This window comes from Rhipicephalus microplus, chromosome X, assembly GCF_043290135.1.
Source record: "Rhipicephalus microplus isolate Deutch F79 chromosome X, USDA_Rmic, whole genome shotgun sequence".
Taxonomy (NCBI): domain Eukaryota; kingdom Metazoa; phylum Arthropoda; class Arachnida; order Ixodida; family Ixodidae; genus Rhipicephalus; species Rhipicephalus microplus.
The window spans coordinates 98,470,424-98,492,338 of record NC_134710.1 but is presented as its reverse complement, the minus strand read 5'-3'; positions in this window follow the sequence as shown (position 1 = coordinate 98,492,338).

Genomic DNA, 21,915 nt, shown 5'->3' with positions numbered 1-21,915 from the left:
GGTCACGTGCGCTTTTAGCAATTTTCTATATGCATGCCTGTCTGTTATTTTAGCTGTGCCGATGTGTTTGCGGATTCGGCCGGTGCGAATTGTGGTGCTTAGTATGTTGTGATCGCTGTCCAGGTTTTCAAGGGTTTTGTGCCAGTCCACGCTGTGGCAGTTTTGTACTATCGTCAAGTCTGGACTTGGGTCCATAGATACGGTGTTGCCTCTTCTCGTTGGTATTGAATGGTCATTTAACAGCGTCATTCGCAGCTTCTCTATTTGTCCTGCGATATTCTTACCTTTGGTGCCCTGCATCTTATATCCCCAGCTTGTATGCCTGGCTATAAAGCCCCCAACTATGATTTACAAATTCCATTTCACCAGTTTTGCTGTCTCTTGAAAGATCTTGTCGAACGTTGGTCACTTTCGTCTTGGGGACTGTAGATATTAAGTACGAAGGCGCTCTTTCCACGTCTCCCTTTGTAGGGTATTTCTGTTATGAGATGCGGGATATCTGCCTCTTGAGTGCGCTGATGACATATTGCTGTATTTGTGTTATCGACTAATGTAGCAATTTCCATTCTGCGTCCCCGGTACTATACTTTTTGTAGCCTCGTAATTTTGATTTTGTTCCGGTTTCCTGGACTGCTATGACAGCAGGTGGCTTTTGTTGCAACGCCACCAGCTGCAACAGTTGCCCTTTTTTTCCGCCGGAAACCATGGCAGTTCCACTGCCATATTTCGCACTTTTCTGACCACTGCGTTTTTTATTTAGCCATTATGCGTCTCCTGGTTCATGACCGACCATCTAGGCCTGTTGTAAATTTTGTCAGCATTTTCTCCGATGTTGATGCCAGTGGCATGATTTTGCAAGGCTTCCATGAATTCGATGTGTTGTGCCTGGATTTTCTTGCCTAAGATCTCGAACTTTCTATCTACCTTTATCATTACTTGTTCTATAAACGTCGTTTTACCTTTTGTTAATGTTCCTTTCAATATCGACAACGTAATTATTGAGTCGCCTCCTGCATTCGGTTGCGTCTGCAATTTCTGGCCACTATGGGCTGGTATAGAGTTTTGTTGCGGGTACTGCGTTTGTTTTTTTTTAGTTTTCTATTTTCTCGTTCTAGGTCACCTATTCTCACCCACATTATCTCTAATTATGTTTTAAGTTCGTGAGTGTTGGTGTTTGGTGTGAGTGCAAGGAGGATATTGCTGCCCAGCTCGCCTGGTTCTTTTCTATTTTTTCTGCATCTTTTTGCCCTTGTGCTGTTGTTGCTTTGCTTGGGCCTACTTGTGGTCACCATTCTTGGAGTTGGAGCCGTCTCGAGAGCTGGACCTCGTCGGGAACTGCAACACGTCCTGCCTGGTGGTGCAGAGTCCGTGCTGTCCGTGCTAAACCAGCGTCGCTTGAGTATGCCTGTGGTTTGTGGTGTGCTGCGTTTGTGCGACAACAGCGACCGGCCCTTTTGAGGGACGCGTTTGAGATTTTGGTGCACTCTGATGTTGCTTTGGGGTGGCGTCCGCCACACAGGGCACATTCCGTATTGCAAGTGTGGTCCTCAGCTGGGTCTCTTAGCCGGCAGTTGCTGTACGCCTTTGTTATTTTTGTGGGGCAAACATCCGTCCTATGTCGCTGGCTCTTGCAGAGTTTACAGTACTGCCATGTGGGTTGATAAGGCACGCACGGCATTTCGCCAGCGTAATAATACACGAAGCGTGGCAGTATTGGTCCATCAAACGTGATCACTGCAGTTCGTGCACATGTCTGTCCGAGCATGTGGGCTTGAACCATTGTCGCTCCTTGAGTGCGCACTCGGAGATGGCTCAGGAGTTCAGCTTATGGTGTTTCGCGTTCTATTCCGTGTACCACTCACTTCAAGTATCATGCAGGAGTGGATATGTAGGTGTTTACGGGATAGTTAGTGCCATTGAGCTCCAGTGTCCTTATCTTCAAGATCTTTATCTTCTTTATCTTCAAGTCTGATCCAACAAACCAGATATTCATACTTCTCACACAGTGTAGACTTTTTCAGCATTATTCAACGAACCAGAATTTCCGACTTCTCGCAGAGGTTTGTCTTCTTTCAGTATGATCTAACGACTATGATATTTGTACTTCTCGCACATTTTAGTCTTCTTATAGTATGATCCAACGAACCAGACATTCCTACTTCTCGCACAGTTTCGTATTATTTCGGTATATTCCAACGAACCAGACAATAGGTAATGTTGTTCATGTGTCTTTGTCTCCTGATATATAAGACAATCGCTCCATGTGCTCCGAAAAAAAAAATGCCCAGGTGATAACACTCCCGAGGTGCTTAGATAAATATGGCTTGTGTTCCGTTAGCAACTATAAACCTAATAATCATCAAGTCTCAATCATGACCAGATTACAAAGCGGCATAGGCGTATTAGCCGGGATGGGGCTAGGAAGGCACAAGCCCCTCCCCCCACCGAGAAAAGTTGAGGGGGCTGGGCCCCCCCCCCCTACTTTGGACAGTGGTTACTATTGGCTGCACGCTGGGGAAACCAACAAGGCGAAGTTTTTTGTCACAACATTAATCACTCAATTATATTCTTACGGGAGAATGAAAATGTTACGAGGCTATGCTACAACATTGTGAAATTTAGCTAACATAACCGCTGTGATGACTTTCTTAGTATGCTCTTTGCGGTGTGGTTCGCCTATGCGACGCTTTCGTGTCTTGTGCTCTATTGTACTGAAGATGAGGCAAATGCCGAACAGGGATCCTATATTAAGAAATCACTTGTTCATGCTTTTATTCTGCTGTGATTTGTTCATGCAGTTACAGATGGGAACGAGAAAACCTTTTAAATACCGGTCAAAAATTTTGCTGCTTCTGGAAAATAATTTTTTCGAAAAAGAACACATCATCTCCGCTGCACTGTCGATGGTCTTGCGAGCTGTTGAGTGGGGCGAATCCTTTTCGATATTTGTTTTTCCGTACTGAAATGCCAAAAATTTGTTCCAATTTCGTCTCTAATATACCACATCAGCCTTGGATATGGTAACTTGTATTTGTAGTGGCAGCTTGTAGAGTGGCCACGAATAAAGCTGCAGTGGACTCGAGCTCAGTAGGAAGCTCAACTTCTAAGCTTGCACCACATTCTGACCCCAGCGGACCAGGGAGAAGGTGAAAGACTGATTTTTAGCACTATCAAGGCTTAGTTAAAAGTCAGGCTATGGTTGGTTATCACTCAACTCGAATTGTCTTTTATGGCTCAAAATACTCTCAAGAAGCTAAAAAGCACACACGTGCGACGCTGCTTATTTTCTGTCTATTCCTCTTTCTCTCAGCAAGTATGGACTCACAGAATTGTGCACGCGCGATAACTACTAAACACCGTTATGCATCAAGTGAAAATATTTTATTATGCGTGTAATTATTCTCGCCAGCTGCTATAAGTAGGCGCTGCTTATGTGATTGGCAACTAGCCTAATTGAATTACATATAAATGGAGAGGCTCTCCGGCTTCGTGACGTCATGTAACAAGCAGGCGATTTTGTGGCACAAACAAATTTTTAAATACTGAACAACCAATAGAAAAGATTATGCCGTATTGAAAATGATTTATTGTCTTATTTTTACATGGTCGTGCGTAAGTGGTCATTACGCGATGGACCATTTTCGCGTCATAGGTTGCCTCGCGTAACAAGCTGGTGTTGTGAGCATGACAGAGACTGTTTACACCAATCATATACAGCTAACGACTATTTCAAAACAAAGCAACGAGGAATGGTTCAACGTTATAATCACTAACATTTTGGTTTTTCAAAGTAAAATTTTGATTGCACCGTTTGTATTGGCATAATTATGCAGTTGCCTCAGGCTCCTTAAGAAATGGTAATACAAATACGATGGATGTAAACAATGTAGTACGCCCCTCTGACCACAAATTATACTTTTAAAAATGATGGTTGAGAATAAAATGGGTGTAAACGATGTAGTACACCCCTAACACCACGAAGTATACATTAAAAAAACGTTGAGAAGTTGATAAAAAGTAAACAGTAATATAAAAACGGCAATATTAATAATGATCGCCCGCTCCAGAAACACTGTTCAGACTATTAGCAAACAAAGCAAATTATAATACACACAAGCCTGAATATATTCAAGAAAGTGTAATACTTCTTATTATAGAAGATATGACAGCAATCATTCCATCAAAAATTATGGTTGATCTCCCCGTCATGGGATCGGCATACAACACGAAAGTAAAATGCGCCTTTACAGTAGTAAATAAACGTTTACTGTACATTGATAAAGAAGGGTATGCTGAATGTGTGTTTTCGTGTTTAGCAGCCATAGCCCCATTCAACGTGGATGTATTCTCGTTGAAGCTTGATATTTCTCCATCCCTACGACTAACATCCGCCATGATAAATTTATTAAACAAACGATTGTGGTATTTGTAGATGGTAACCACCAAAGCATAATCAGAGAAAGAGGCGTGATAGTAAATGAGAATCGCATATTAGACGCAAAAATTTGGCTAAGAGACCTTTCTACGGCCTATTATTCTGGGATCGAACTTCATGGTATCTAAGAAAGCGTGTCGGTGGATCTCTGTGTATGCGAATTGATATCTAGTTGCGTGCGTGTCGAAGAAGTTCTCTTTATATATATATATATATATATATATATATATATATATATATATATATATATATATATACATATATATATATATATATACAGCCACTAAACGCAAAAAAGCGCAATACACTTTAACACGGCTTTAATCTGGCAGCCATTGCCACCAGTCTCACTGTTCTCAAAAACACTTCGTCCCACTACCAGTCAGTTTACCCCATATCATCTTTCCACCGAGGAGGAGGGAGGAGGTAAAAGAAGGAGAGAGGGTGGGAGATACCATTGTTTCATGAGGGCAGTTCTATTTACGTTCTTGACCAAGTTGCAGTGCATGGTGCAGCAATGAATGCTGCGGACAGTATTTGCGATGACGAACCGTCCTCAATCTCAAGACACAGGCCCTTGTGAAAAACTTGGATGGGGTGATAAAAGAGCTCTTGTCGACAACCGTGAGCTTGGGGACAATCTTGTGCCGCACGGTACGTGACTTCGCCTGCCGGATCATCAACAACGCACTCACCCGTTGCGCTGCTTTTTCAATGGTGTTTTCCAAAGTATGAACCTGGTCCTCGTAACTTCTCTCTTGGCTCGGCGGTCTCTCCAGGATCATTTTAGTTGTCCCCAGCTGTTGAAGAACAGGTTCCTGCTTGATGTTGTTCAGCTCAAAATGAAAGTGAAGTATGTCTTCCACCTCTTTACCGTGCCCTGATATTCCAACGTTAGACGTAGAGGTTTCATAGCCACCTGTCTTCGGTGGTTCCCGGAAAGCTGTTTGAAGTGAGTAAAGTAGAGGCTTGAGCTGCTCCTCTGATTTCCATGGTTGACACCGTAGCTTAGAGAAGAGGTTCCTGGATGTGTCTTGCACAGTCATTTTGGTTTGTACCGGCTGCGATAGAAAGTCACAAGAAGCAAACTCCAGGCTCAGGAAATGTACTTCAGCAAAGTAGTCAAATTTTCTTTTCTTCTTTCTTCAGCGTCTGCGTCGTGCTTCTGCGCTTGTTCCATTCGCATTCACCAGATTCTCTGAGCTCCTGCTCTCCAAAAAGCTGAGTGGTGTCATTCCGCATACGGCCATCTCCCCCGTTTTGTTCACCTTGTTGCACTCGTTTCGACGTCGTTTTCCGCATGCGTCCTCCTCATTATTACACGCACCGCCAACACAGCACATCGGTTGATCTTGCCGCACGCTTGGCCATAAGTCTTAATTGTCATCAGTCACGTCATGTAGTCTCACCTCAAAAGAAGTGGCAGCTATAATCAAGCAAAGACTGCCGAATGCCTTTCCCGCCATCACATGGTTCCCAGCATAGGCCTGCGCCAGGAGGGGGGGGGGCAGCAGAGAGCGCCCTTGCTCCCAGTAACCGGAAATGGTGGTGCAATGTCAGCCCCACACATTGGCACATTGACATATTAGGGAGGGGGACTGTGTCCTGGGGCGGGGGTGGGCGCAAAGTCAGCCCCTTACATTCCCATAATAGGGAGGGGGCGCGGCGATGACCCGTATCTGAAGGTAAAAACTGCGCACGCACGCCTATGGAACCAATGTTCAGTTTGCCGTATATGAAGGTTATCGCGCCAGCATCGACCAAGAACTGCCACAGCGCCATGTCCTGGAATACTCTTTCGAGAAGAGAGTACACGGTATCACGAGAGCCTTATTCACTGTCTTTGCTGATCCTTAAGCTGCTATCCCTCCTTTCTAATGGCAGTGCCAAACATGGTTGTCGGCAGCATTTTCTTTTGGGGAGTGCAAACTAGTGTTGTTTCGAGGATGGAGGAGGGAGAAAGCACCGCTGTAGCTGTAGCCTAGGTTATGTCATGTGTTGGTGTGGCTTGAGGAAGGGGGGCAAGTACCCCTTCTGCACCCCCTTGCGGACACCCATGGTGCCAAGCACTAGCTTTAACACATAATTTCCAACATTTTTGTAATCACCTGCGAGGATAAGATCCTACGAAAAATACACGCGATTGCAACGAATGGATGGCTCGAAATAAGAAGGTTGTAGAGTTCGTGGTAGGGGAGAATATTGTAGTATGGAACATCCAACGGAAGAGAGCAAAATGCGCAATCTTGATTTTCGCAGTTCCGAAACGTGTCGCTAGCCCCCTTGGTCGTTATAGGAGGGTCGGCGATCGTGCGATAATCTTCCCATTGCGTGAACTGTACTTAGATCAGAGCAAAGCCAATACATTTGAGTTATAGTTCATGACCAAGCATGAGGTCTTACGTTCCGCGATGGTCTCGATGCGCTATACAATACGAGGTCTGAGCATAACTTCGACCCACTACTCTCTTTTCACGAAATAGTGAAACACAACGAGCTTGGCCACCGGAAATTCCTTTCCCGCACTCAAAGCTGACTTGTCCTCAAATTACACATTGAGAATGTAACTAACTGGATCTTTCTCATGGAGAGGAAGATTTTGTCGCTTTCCTCTAAACATCGACTCACACTTCATTGTGGGCCATGAAAAGTATTGCTCGTTAGCGCACATATCCTGGTAACATTCCGCGTTACAACATGCCTCTTTTATTAAACAAGGAGATTGAAAGAGAGCCCTCAAAAGTGGCGATCTCCAGCAACAGCTAAGGGCTGTTCAAAGGCAATTCGATCAGGTGGAGAACGATGGTCTTCCGGTCTCTACGTGAGCGCGGCCCACAACTACGACTATGTAGTTCAGTAAAACCGGAGTGATGTTTGTTGACTGACTGACTGCTCGTAAGGCAGTTGGTACCATGCTTTTCATATTCATATTCACAAGAAGAACATCTTCTTTTAGAAGACTTCTTTTAGAATAATAAACCGCACTCTGACAACTATAATGCCATACGTTTCACAATCATAAATTTATTATTAGGGTAGAAAATGTGATTTGAAGTTCGGTTTTTAAACTTCGCGCCAAAATGACTGCGCGTTACGTTAGACATTTCAGAATGTAAATTCTGTATTTTCGCGGCATTGGTTCGATGTAATTTTCTAAGATTTCGTCTGGTGGGCCTGTCGTGCACGATTTAAAACTTCGTATGTTAAATTCAAGGCAGATAACAATGTATTTCATTTTTTTTGATTGAAAGATAGGTAGGACCCAGTAGACGCCTTCCACATATCTTACGTCACGGTGTCTGGTGCAGGAATCTCAAGGTGGCGTTTTAACTCACCTTTTGTTTTCGCACGCCTTCCCGCTTTCTAAGCGTCGTGTCGCACTAAAAATGATGTTTTCGTGATTCTGAAATGGTACATTTATAATACGTGAAAAATCGTTTCGCTCTTTAGTGTCACTTTAAGGGCTCCTTGCATTATCCTGATTCTTATCATTAACCTCAATTCAAAAAGGATGCTTTTAACATCCGTCCGTCTATATTGCACAACACATATCTATGTAGGTGCAAAAAAATTCTGGATTCCAAACTCTCACAATGCTTTTTCAGCAAACGTGGAGCCAGCGTTTGCCTTCGAAAATCTCAGAAAAATGCCCCTGTAGTGGTGAGCACTTAAATATAACCTGGTTTAACGTGTTAGTGTAAATGCTACATGAATTATTTAATAAAGTATTCTTATTCACGAAATATGTACAATAACAAGCTATGAATTGGTGACCTGACCTCCAACAAAATTTGTCATGACGTCGAAGCTTATTAGGAGAACTTGTAACAGGTAAACAACCTTTCAGTATCTTCTGAACGGAAAAAAATTGCCGTAATAAACTCGTCGGGCGTGTGAGAAAAACGCTTCATTTTCTTTGCCAAATGCCGATGGTTGATTTTGCCCTGACTAAGATGGCTGCCGCAGGCGCCATTTGTTGGACACGACTTCAATTTTGAGCAGCAATTTTCACTCCAACAATTTTTTTAGCCCTCGCCCGTATCCCGTGTTTTTGGGCTCCAAAACTGTTTACGACACATGCACGCCTCAAAAGCGCAGACTTCGAGATTCATTACAACATTCAAAGAAATCTGTATCTGGGATCAAAAAAGAAATTATTGTACTGAAAGGTTCACTAAACCATGTGCTAGCACATTACTTCCAATGGGATTAGTGTGACGCCCATTCAACCATAACTTTTTCGTCTTTAATAAATCTTTAAGAGTAAGTTGAAAGAAAAAGATGAAGTGTGAAGGTATCACGCACTTCTGTCTTCTTTCCGATCCCTCTCTGTGGGCGGCTGCAAGAAATGAGAGGAACATCCTCATCGTCTTCATTTGCCACGTAACCGAGGGGCATCGAACAAGTGCAATTGGTGACTCCGCTTCGATGCGCTGACGTTCCGTGCTGTCATAAAGCTTGAGCAAGCTGCGAACGTTTGGTGTTCTTCATGGTCGCCGAGCGTTCCTTCCTGCTGACTCCAACGGGATGTTTTCGACGGCGATACCAGACGACGGTATTGGATCGAGGCCATGTGGGACGGCCATGCAAGTGATCAAGACCGACCATCCGCGCAGCGATCTGGCCTACCTTATGGTGAGCCATCGCTCGTCCGACCCGGTCGCTCAGGTAAGCTTCGATGCCAGCCAGCACAACGACACCGAGACCCATACCTAACCATCGAGGATCGTCGAGGCCAGTGCCAGCCAGCGCCACTGGGCCGCCAACCATTCAAAAGTCCCAAGCCCAGGCAAGCCAGTCCTAAGCCATGTCAAGCAAGCCATGCCCAGGAAAGTGGAAGGCAGTCCATGTCTAGGCACCTTGGTCAAGGTCAGGCATGGCTGGCCCGACACAAGTGCTATGGCCAGCTGCGAGGTCAATCAGCGCAACGACACCCAGACCAGTATCTGACCGTAAAATCAAGGTATACGTAAACTTGTAAGGAAACTGCAATAGGAGCTCACGCATGAAGTATAGTTGATGGCGTGTTTGCCCTGTAGCCATTCACGTATTATAAAAAACAATATATATATATATATATATATATATATATATATATATATATATATATATATATATATATATATATATATATATATATATATATATATATATATATATATATATATATATGTTTATATATATATATATATATACGACGTGTACAACTGGAAGTGGTATAGTGACGTCCTGCATTCACATTTTATGGCGCACCTTTCATTTTTTTCTCGCCTTTTGTTTTTTCGTCTATTGTGTGCGTGGCGAAATTCATCAAAGCATTTCCTCAAACCAACTCGCCGTATTTTCTTTACTACTGCAGAATGTATATTCTATACCTATTACAAACCTGAGTAAATAATTTCACAGTGTGCTTGAATTTACGTGGCCCAAATTCTCTACTTTTTAAGCCCGACAAACATAGTTTCTATGCAACAAATTATTTCTTTGATTTTATATCAGTTCTATAGGAACTGCTTTGGTAAAAACAGTGTACCGCGTTGTTCATACAAATGCAGCTAGTTAAAGTTGACAATTCACATTGGGTACACTTTCACGAAACTCAGACAAAACAGTCATCATTTTCCGCTCTTATAATTTAGAACATCTTGATCTGCAGAGTTTTAACAATATATTGCGACCGCCAATACGGCGGCATATCGCGACGCCCTTATCCCTGAACGGAGCGGCAAAAATAAGCAGGTGCCGACAACATTGTGGGGAACTATGTTATGCGTTGTTTATTATTCTGCTGTTTCTTTTTGACCTATACTGCTTTGATGAATTGATTGATGCACCGGTCAAGCTTTTGCAAGGTGTCTCTGGAAAACTCCGAAATAGTTATGATTGACATTATTTGGTATTTTTTTTGCTCTAAGATTTTCGCAGGTGAACTCGAGAACGTCACATTATGCAATGTGCCGCCCCCCTCCACATACACTCCACTCTCATCACCTTCGTCAAAATCCCCCCCCCCCTAGACGAAAATCCTGGATGCGCAACTCCATGTCTTGTTATATATATATATATATATATATATATATATATATATATATATATATATATATATATATATATATATATATATATATATATATATATATATAAATATAACTTTGTAGTGGAATAAACGAGACCAAGAACAAGAGACAACACCCGATCCTGGGCCAACTGTTCTCATTCTGTCTTCCTTCTCTTCTTTGCTCTTGCTACCCGCTCGCCGGAGCCCCAGCGTGTTTCTTGGTCATGAGCCGACACTCGGCCATGAATGCACGCGCGCGGGACTGGCGGCAAAGTTTCTGGTGAGCGGGCTTTGCTGCATCGTGGTGGTCGGCCCAGACAACAATGCAACATGGTCAACGGTCTGGGAGAAACGTCTCTGGTGGACGGCACTGGCTGCCTCGAGCTGGTCGCTGTAGTGCAAGCCACGATGTCTCTTGAAAAAGTGCGGTTGACTGAGGCGGCCGGCACTGGCTGCCCTGTTGTGGCCGACGCGCTATGCCATGCTGCGATTTTGTCTAAGTATCTGCCAGAAGTAGATCTGGCGGTTCATACTGGCTGCATCTCGGAGGTCGGCCTCGGTCATGCAGAGACTCTTTGTGGGCAGCAGCTAAACATGCACTTGACAGCGTGCTTTGGACGGCCCGCGAAATCAGTGGCAGACGTAGAACGCCGGACGAGGGTTTCCGAATGAGTATCCCAAAAAAAGCACTAGGTGCCTTGGCTGGTGTAGAGATTGGATTCGCAACTTCTGTGATTTGTGGCAGAAAACATAATTCACGGCTGGTCTTGGCATCTATGGCAGGACATTCTGTGAAGCTGCCATCGTATTGGCTGCTGTGTGCATCTTGAGCTCCAACTTCCTCCTAATGATCTTGGTCAGTGAGAACAGCAGTCGTTACTTTGGGCTCTACTGGTGCCATGATCATAGGCGGCTTAAGCATAGGCGATGCTGGTGTCTCCCTTAGGTTTGTTACTAGCAAGCTATTTATTGAAGCACAAAAATATTGGAAGCTCAAAATACTTGCTAAATATAACTCTCTACCTCTTTTAACTTTCTTCTCTGGAACAAGCATCGACTTAGAAGTGTTCTTCTTATTATTTAATCAGAGGCCAAAAAACTTCAAAAACTTTAAAATGTGGGGGTCTCCAAGCTCATTCATTCCATAATGGCGTGCGTTAGGCAGTGAAGGCAGGTGATTCAAACAACGTTGCGTTTGTCTAAGGAAAAAGGAGAGTTTAACCGGATTGGGTTTAAGATTTGCAATCACACTGAAAGAAAATATTAATTAAAATACGCATATTTCATTCGCGGACTACTGCGTAGAGTAGTAAGTTCGTAGAAATTGGAGACTGGGTTTCGTAACATTGGCTGCAGTAACCATATGAAGCGGAAAGAAAAAAGAGAAATCCTGTTTTATAGACGCTTACGGAGGTCACTCGCCCACACGCACCTCCCCCCCCCCTCCCGCACACAATTGTTTTCGTGTGATCTTTGAGGAGATACTGATACTGATATTGTAATTAAATTATTAAATAAAGAAAGCTACATACTTGTTCGTAGAGAGAAATAATAGAAGATATTGTAGTCTGGATTTGTAATGGTGAATTCTTATCTATTTTCTAGGTTGTTCTTCAGGAATCACCTGAAACGCATTACAAGGTTGTCTACCCTCACTATGGTCAACTTTGTCCAGTCATAAGTCTTCTGAGACTACTAAATCAACTGATTAAGGGTTACTTTTCTATGGCACCAACACCTTTTTTATGGCACCACACTAATACTTTGGTAGGCAAATAATTTGCCACATAGCACATATTGACACTTGCTCTAAACAACCAGAATGTGGCAATGAGAACGTGTCAGAACATCATAGTGTCATGGCAGAACATTATAGGGTCATGTCAGAAAACTACAGAACATGTTCAGAATAGTACACGGCGACGCAAGTTGGCTGCTTTTACTGAGGCGGAACGATCATATGTGTCATGCGGGAGTGGTTTATACTAAAAGCTGGCGGGATCGAAGTGAATCTAATCATGACTACGAAGCGACCACATATGCTGTGCGTTTAGTTGGTCTTTGTTGCATTCACGTAACTAAAGAAAAGCAAAAAGAGAGCAGCATTTGTGTGACATGAAGTGCCCTATATTATAGCCACACGAGATAAATTTCGCCTTCTTTTTGGCGTAGGCAAATGCATAAGAGATGCCGCAAGTTCTTTATTTATAATATTTGACTCGTAGATTTTAGATATCTCAAAGGTCTGCTATATAGTGCAACGAATGCTTCATCGATGCTTCATCGAAGTTTCATCGAAGTGATGTTCCCCACTATTTTTTTCTTTCACTTGGCAGAAAAGAAGTCCACGGGAGATCAAGGTTCTTTCATATGCATGTCCCGTTGTTTGAATACTGGTACCATAGCCGGAGTATATAAACACTACTCTGAAATTTTTCTTCAACCAGATGTCGTCGCTGAAGTCAGCATGAGTGAGGAAGTGTAATATCAAATGGTTGGTCATGGTAATTATGTCTGCTTAATCGGTACAGGTATACATTCTGCACTGTGAACTGCGAACGTTTTATTGTTGATAGCCTAATTCACAAATTTATTCTTTCACCTGAGTTGTTCACAAAGCTGAGTAGGCTTTTCAATGATTGAAGGTGATACGATTGCCTGTTTAAGCACGGCTACACTGAAATGAATAGATCTGCTCAACAGCATTTCAACTGAAAGTGCATAAAATCAGTGCAATGACCGAATAAAAACAGAGAAGTAAAACACAGAGAGTCGACGCAGGCACGGCCCCATGATCACGCCATCATCATTTCAATGACACTTAACTCCTCCCATTACCGTTTCAGTTTTTGTAGTCATAGAAGAAACCAACGCGGCTTTTCTTTTGCCTGCGCCGACAATCCAATCGAACTACAGAAAGAAATGGCAGATAAACTGGCAGCGATTCGGGGAGCAGTGCCTTGGAAAACGTTCCACAATCTTGTATATATGTTTTTTTTCCAGTTTTCAGTTTTTTTCTTTTTTGCTCTTGAATTGAAGAATACGGACTGCGCCGTTAAGGAACCAGCGAGAAGATACGGCACATGGTCATTTCTCGGCTCGGCTCCTTTTATTAGATTTAGATTTCTCTATTTGTCGTGATTTCTATAGAATTGTAATAGTAGTCCCCGCCCTCCGCTCTGGAAACAGTAATTTGTTGCCAAATGGAAGCATCGTCACTCGTACAAAGCACAAAGTGGCGCGCAGAAGCGATACAACTTAATGAACTTCGTAATATACGTCTCTCGGGGTGTAGCTGGCGTTCTGTCTGACAGCCAACCGGACTACTTTAGGAGTGCTTTGTTGGCGAAACAACAAGGGCGCCGAAAAGAAACACGTTGCTGTTATGAAAACAGAACGACAACAAGCTCGCCACCAGCAATCAGGTTTTGTATGGAGGGTGTTTTTTTTTCTACTTCGATGACATACGTCTGTGTTTTTACGCCGGTAAGATAAATACTAGGTGCTTCACTGTCACTCCTTATAAGTCGAGGCGCCACTTCTCACTGAAGGAACTTCTACGTCCCGAAAAGTTGAAACGAATGTGAATTGGTTCTTTGAGTCGGACTGACATCGCCGTAGAAAAAGACATTTGAAAATTTTCTATTGAGCTGCATTCTGCCGTGAAAGAAAAAAAAAGTGTCAATCCTTAGAAGAAATAAGAGAAATGTACTCGGTCGTAGGGTATTGTTTTACGGTGACAGAGGCTTAGAACACAAAGAACTTCGTTGTGTTTGTCCGTCCTCTGCGTTAGGTCGCAGTCTTCGTGTTGTGAGACCGCTTCCTGGACTATCCATTATAGGCTATACGTGTGCAAGCATTTCCTCGATTTCAATTTCATCCCAACTAAATGGCGATGAAGGGACTTCGCCTACAACCACCGCGGTGTATCGAGCTCAAATTTCTGTGGCAAAAGTGCAGACTAGATTCAGAAGAACGTCGTGATGGAAATAGTGCCTCTTATTGACTGAGTAAACTCACGACATACGTGAGGTCAGGCTGCGCCTGTCCTTGTCTCATGTCTTATTCGGGACAGTACTTTCGCGTAATAAAAACAATTCTTCTGCGCACGATATCCGGATGTTCTACGCACTGGCCAGAGTAAGACTTCGAGCAACGCTTGCATTCATAAAAAATAGGCAGTTTTCAAGAGCCCCGCCACGGTGGTCTAGTGGATGAGGTACTAGGCTGCTGAACCGTAGGTCGCGGGATCGAATTCTGGCTGCGGCGGCTGCATTTCCGATGGAGGCGGAAATGTTGTAGGCCCGTGTGCTCAGGTTTGGGTGCTCGTTAAAGAACCCCAGGTGGTCAAAATTTCCGGAGCCCTCCACTACGGCGTCTCTCATAATCATATGGTGGTTTTGGGACGTTAAATCCCACATAATAATAAATGAGTTTTCAAGAAATAGGCATACTTTGGGGCGTGTCGTGTCTGTGCAGGTATTTGCACAGGTGAGACTGAATTTCCTGCATTGTACATGCTGTTTTGTTTGCCCAGTGCCAGTGCAGGCCATACTGCAGCGGAAGAGGAAGCTGTTCTACGCATCACCTAGACGTTCTTAAGTAGTAATGGTTAACGGAGCAGTAACAAACTCGGACGGACTAGATAAACCACAACACAGCGAGCGAACTAAACACTGTTTGCGATTCGTGTAGCGGCTTGTCGAGGCCACCCAAGTTCGTTATAGTGCTGCTACACAAGACTGCGTATAACTAAGGTGCCCCTATTGCGGCTCTTCTTGAGTAGATTTTGCTCTGAGTCCCGGCTACTGACATAGTGGATGAGTTCATGGTGTTGGCATTGTTGAAGTTGGTAGTTTAATGTCTCAGATTTACGAGCTTTGTTCTGAGCGAAAAACGTTCTCTGTGCGATCGCTATCCGTCGTCGCTCACAGAGGGGTGTATATGTGTAGGAGTTAAAGACAGCATTTCAGTGTACATGATAATGATATGATAAAACCAAGGAGAATAGCCCGTAAGTTTCAGTAGCTCATGCTTAATTATTTAACAGCACTAATAATAAACGTATTTGATGGGTAGGGCTGTAATGTAAGTAATAAAAGCACGAAGGGACAAGTTGAAAGCAGTGAGAGTGTTGGTACTAACATGTCAAAGTTCATTAGCTTATTTATGATTTTCACAAAAACGCGAATGACTCAGCGAATTTAGGAAGAATAAGACAGACCTGTGATAACTCAACTTCGTCTAAGCATTTTTCAGCAGCAGTGAGGAGATTGAGTAGAAGAGACTGCTTCTTCGATAACAATTAAGCGGAAGGTCCACCGCGACAGTGTAGAGGTTAAGCGGCTCGGCTGCTGACCTGAAGGTCCAGGGTTCGATCACGGCCTTGGTGGTCGCATTTCGGTGGAGACCGAGAGTCCTGTGCGCTGTGCAATGTCAGCACACGTTAAAGAACACCAGATGATCATAACTGCCAAAGCCCTTACTACGGTCTCTTCCGTAATCTTATCGTAGATCTGGGACGCAAAACACCAGTAATATTATTTATAACAATTAAGCAGAAATGAAATTGATCAAGAATTACCAAAAACTTCAAAAGTGACTCCGCATATAAACGGTTTTGACTATAATGATTCGGCAGCTGTTCATACTGATAAGGATAAGGATTGACTAAGAATGACTCAGCGACATTGATATATAATGACAAAGCATGATGTAAATTGGCAAATATAATTCATAACCCGTAAGAGCTTCGGAACTGGACAGGACATTGAAGCGGGGTGAGTTGTTCTTGTTGTTTGTGGCACTGAATTCCACCACTCACGGCCTTGCGCCACATGGCGCTAGGGCCGCGAGTGGTTGATAGCGTGGCCGACAGATTACACGCTGTCAGTGTGAGCAGCCGATAGAAAAATAAAATCATACTAACTTATTCGTGTCTTTCATTACTAAATTAGCATGTCAGAATAAGAATGCAGATAATTCTGAGGCAGTTTGAAATATTTCAAAAAGAACAACTCTCCATTTTTGTTTGTTGTTGTTTGTGCGATTATAAAAAAATTCGCAGATATCGAGTATACCATGGGAATCGATGTTATTCGAAGTATGCACAGGTAAGATGACTGGGTTGTTATTTTTTAAAGACGATAGCTTTTCTTGGTATACTTCAACGCAGAAATGTAGGTCCTCCTGTCTGTCTGCCACAATTCAGCCACCTGGCTAATGTTTCGGCACTTGCTGAACGCCCAGCCATCTCCATCTTGAACTGGTTCACTCTTGGCTGCGTTCGCTCTTGTAAACATTGTCGTTCAAAAAGCAAATATTACGCGTACCTGAGGTGCAACATCAATACGTAGGTATATGTGGTGTGCTGCTTCACTAGAATATACCTAAATACATAGCTCTAAAGACCGTAGTGTTTCTTACGCTGCGCTGAAAATACGACGCTTTGCACAAAAAAGCCGGCTGGTGGAAGCCTATCGTCTATAGACATTTGCCGCATAGCACGCAGACATGCGGCCATTTTTCATTTTTTTATTGAGCGAAGTGTTATGAAAATGCGCTAAAGATATCTACAAATGTTCTACAAGCCGACATATGTTTAACAGGCGCATATGTTTCATATAACCAGTTGCTTGCAGCTGCGTAACTATGCCAACCAAACATGGGCAATACCAACACCAGACGTGGTGAGGTGATATGCCGCAGTTGTTCTTGCGAGAATGGTAGCCCTGGATAGTGCTACGTAAGCCAACTACAGTGGATGACGCTTAAGTTTACAATTGACGCTAACCCCACATGAATTCTTAATGACAGGAGGACATATTGCCACACACGCCGTTATATTTCTATGCGTTACGTCACCAGCCTATTGAAGGTGTAAATAACGCTTTACGCAAACCACGCCAGAATGTCTGAGGTCATTCCAGGTTAATCGAGGGTCCTCTGTTAGGCTCGAAAATGCAAACACAAAGTCTTGAGTTTATTTTCGTGGTAATGTTCGAATGTTCGCTGCCACGTGAGCAGAGGGGCCCACTGTTTAAGGGAACACGAGAGCGCGTGTCCAGAGTTACTGCATATGCTACCTTTAGGTACCTAGAGGTAGCATATGCAGTATACTCCACGCATGTCATCTGCTTGGAGCCACCACCGGCCGGCTGTGGCAACTAGTTTCGTGCAGGATCAGTGAGCGCTGTGGGTGGTACTCGTTTATCCTCTGCTACAGTTTGGTACATGGACAGGAAGCACCTCCACCAAAAGTCACGGGGTCGTGGCATGGACGAAGGGTGCAGACTACTAGTATATTATTAGTGTTGGGCCGAACTTGTGGCAACGTAAAAGGAAAGTCAGATTACAGCAAGACACTGGCACTGATAGCGGCGAACAGAGCGTCGGCCGTCGATCAACTGACAAGCGGTGAAGCACGTCGGTATTTACTCACTTGCCATCGAATATTCTAGCGTTATCGCTAGCGGGGACGTAGGTTCCATAATAACCTGTAATGTTCACGAAGTGGGTGTAATCCTAGCAAAATGTTGTACTGCCGTCCCGAAGCTTTTCGAACACTGGAGGCGTTGTTCGCGCCGAGAATTACAGTGAAATGGGGCATCAACAGAAAACTTAAGGAGGAAATGTGGCAATATAAATGAGGCAGTATTTTCGATAATCTAATTCAGTGCCAGCTTTTCCACAGCATTCCATCTGAGTGTGGCCATGCAGCCCGCGGACAAGTATGAAATCGCGGTTACGGCAGGCTCCACGACGAGCTGAAACACTGCCCCAACAGTAAGATACGACAATCGAGCGCCGCCCACAGCACTCACTGCTCCTGCGCGAAACTATATAGTTGCCGCAGCCGGCCGGTGGTTGCGCACAGCAGATGACACGCGCTTCACTGTTCCCTTCAACCAGGGCTGGCCAAAGATACCCGGAAAGGTATTCATGAATACATGTATCAAAAACACGGCTTGGAAGCCTAAAATACAAATACTCAGATACATTTGGCATTGGCATAACGGGATATGTATATTTCAGAGACACTTTTGCAAAAAGAGGAAAAAAATATTCCGGAATACAGATACAGCGCTACAGTTACTGAAATACTTTTCTCTATGTCGAGGATAGTCCTACTCCGTACAGACGGCTAGGGTATAGTAACAGTTACTAAAGCTGTCAGTAACGGCAAAGGTAGTAACTGTTACCACCCTCCCCGTTACTAACTGCACTTACTAGCACGGTTGTGACAAACCGTTACTACCTCGAAGTTACTGAGTACTACTACCTTTTTTAAAGAGTGTAGTATTAGTACGATGACTACTACTACATACATCTTGGACGCACGACCCGCGGCATAAGGAGCTTCTCCCCTAAAACTATGCTGTTTGAGACCAAGAGTCACACGCATTGTATACACCGAAATCTAGATACTTGGCGGCCACAGTATTAGCTATGCTAGAATTAAGTAGCATAGTTCAAGTAAAGCACTGTAACCATAAACAAACACATGAAGAAAAGGTATGCTTTCATGCACAGCGGTAAGAATGTGTCTCCGACTAAAGAAAAGAAAGTGAGGCTCCTAAATTCTTTGCTACCGCTGTAATGGCGGCGCTTACTTCAACGACCTTTGACTTAGTAGACTAGCGGTTCAGCCCCGCCGTGGTGGTCAAGTGGTTAAAGTATTCGGCTGCTGACCCGTAGGTCGCGGGATAAAATCCCGGCTGCATTTCTGATGGAGGTGGAAACGCTGTAGGCTCGTGTGCTCAGATTTGGGTGCACGTTAAAGAACCCCAGGTGGTCGAAATTTCCGGAGCCCTTCACTACGGCGTCTCTTATAATCATATGGTGGTTTTGGGACGTTACACCCCACATATTATTAGGCTAGTGGTTCAGACTAGTTGGTTTCTAGTTTTGCTAAAGTGGCCTAGGGCGAAGCAGGAAGGGACACATAAGCAATGACGACGAGCGCTTACTTCCAGTTGAAGGTTTAGTGTTTCTTAACTGTGTGGGTACGTGTTAGTCCATAGTAGTACGTGTTACTGATATGAAACTAGACATTTTTTTGTTTTAACGTATCATGTACGAACATTGTGGTCAGCCGTTTTTGTGTATTTATTGCCGTACTTAATGTTTGAACACTTTTTACTATGCTTCGTTCCGTACCCCGATGGAATAAGGTTTTTCTAAACACAGAAAAAGCAGAAAAAAGAACAAACAAAACAAGGAATGCGAAAGGAAACAGGAAAAGACCTCTTTCCAATCGCCGTGTGATCACACTTGCGTCTGCCAGAAATGCTTTTTAGACAGAAGTATTGTTGATGACACACGGCACAACACACCGATTTCTTTGGGTGGTTTGTGGCTTCTGCGATAAGCTACGGTTTTTAAATGGGCGCCACAAAAAAAGAGAAAAGAAATTATTGTAAAAACACTGCTCGTTCGATTGGCACAGGGAACACGCACATTTTGAAAACGACGCTGTTTGTTGGCGCCAATTGTGCAGTATACAATGCTCCTCACAGTGCTCCTCGCTATATCACTGTTGGAATCGAGAATGGCAGTATAACATTGTTGGCGAGCTTAAGCAGGCGATCGTTCAAACACATTCCAGTTCTGTCTGAAGGTGCACCATGGGATACGGGTACACAGAGTGACGAGCTCGCTTTCAAGAAGGTAGGAGTCAGTTTCGCCCTCAGCAGTAATGTAGAAATGGTGGGTGCATATCTCGCCGCGGACTGCCAAGGTCACAGCAGAATTTATTATTTTTTTTGTTGTAAACACGTCTCACCTCACTTCAAAAAAAAAAAAGTAACGAAATACGCCTGTCCCGGAGAGTATCGCGATAGGGGCGATACACGGTAAAAGTATTTCACTACTGAGATACAAATAAATTTTTTAAAAGTATCTCAATACAGCGATACGGATGTTCTAAAGTATCTCTGAAAAACTATCGCGATACTCTTGTATCACGATACTGATTAGCGCTGCCTTCAACAGTGGATATTGTAAAAATGCCGACGCGCGTAGCTAAGGATTAGGTTATTTATAGCCGAAGCTTCGCTCGCCGCTACCAGTGCCAGTGTGTATTGTTGTAGTCTGACTATTAGTTTTCCGGCCACAAGTTCGGACCAATAAAAAGTTTCTTTTTTAACGCACCTACTGTGGCCTTCTTCCACGTCGCGACGGCGTATTATTATGTAATGCTCTGAAAATTAGATAGAGAGCACTGCAAACACAATTGACTTTTCACCAACATTATGCCTGCATAGTTTCGAGACCTGACGCAGCTCTATGGTAGTATATTTGAATTGACACGCAGATTGTGTGGGTTCAATTCCTGCGGGGACTCTTATTTCGATTCTTTGCATTCGTCAGGTCAACGCTGTCGTGGTGTCTTTCAGAGACGATAACCCGCAGGTCGCGGGTTCGATTCCCGGCTGCGGCGGCTGCATTTCCGATGGAGGCGGAAATGTTGTAGGCCCGTGTACTCAGATTTGGGTGCCCGGTAAAGAACCCCAGGTGGTCAAAATTTCCGGAGTCCTCCACTACGGCGTCTCTCATAATCATATGGTGGTTTTGGGACGTTAAACCCCACATATCAATCAATCAATCAGAGACGATAGTCTTTCGAAATTCTTGAGATACTTGAACGCGGAAATTAAGGTGCTAGGTTCTTTCTTTCTTTCTTTCCTCCTTTCTTTCTTTCTTTCTTTCTTTCTCTCTTTCTTTCTTTCTTTCTTTCTTTCTGCCAGTCTGCCAGCCTGCGAGCCTGCCTGCCTGCCTGTCTGTCTTGTCTGTCTGTCTGTCTGTCTGTCACACAATTCAACCACCCGGCCAAAGTTTAGGCACTTGCTGAACGTCCAGCTATCTCGATCCGGTAGCTGCGTTTATACTTGTGAACATTGTTGATCAAGAAGCAAATATTACACACATCTGAGGCGCAACATCAATACGTAAGTATAAGGTGATGTGTTTCTTCACTAAAATTACATAGATACATAATTCTAACAACCCTAGTGTTTCTTAGGCTGCTCTGAAAGTGTGACGCTATGCACGAAAAGGAGCGCTGCCGACGATATGGTGCTGCAACTTGGCAAGACGGAAATGGTACGAATACACCATCGGGTGGGCGCGGAGGAGATTATAGAACTCATGTAGTACGGCCGGAAGACCACTGTCTTTCGAAGACATTTGCAGCTAAGCAAGCAAATTTGTGGCCAAATTTGTCTTAATCCTCTCACATTTATTCAACTATGGGTGTCCTCGCATTTCTTCGATAGATATAAACTGTCAAACATCAGAGGCGTATACCCGGATACTGCGGGCCATGGTATACAGGCATGAGCAAAACGTGTCTGGAGAAATGAGCTTGATGACATAAGCGACGGTATTTTCACGTTATTCATCTCATCACCCCAGACAGTCA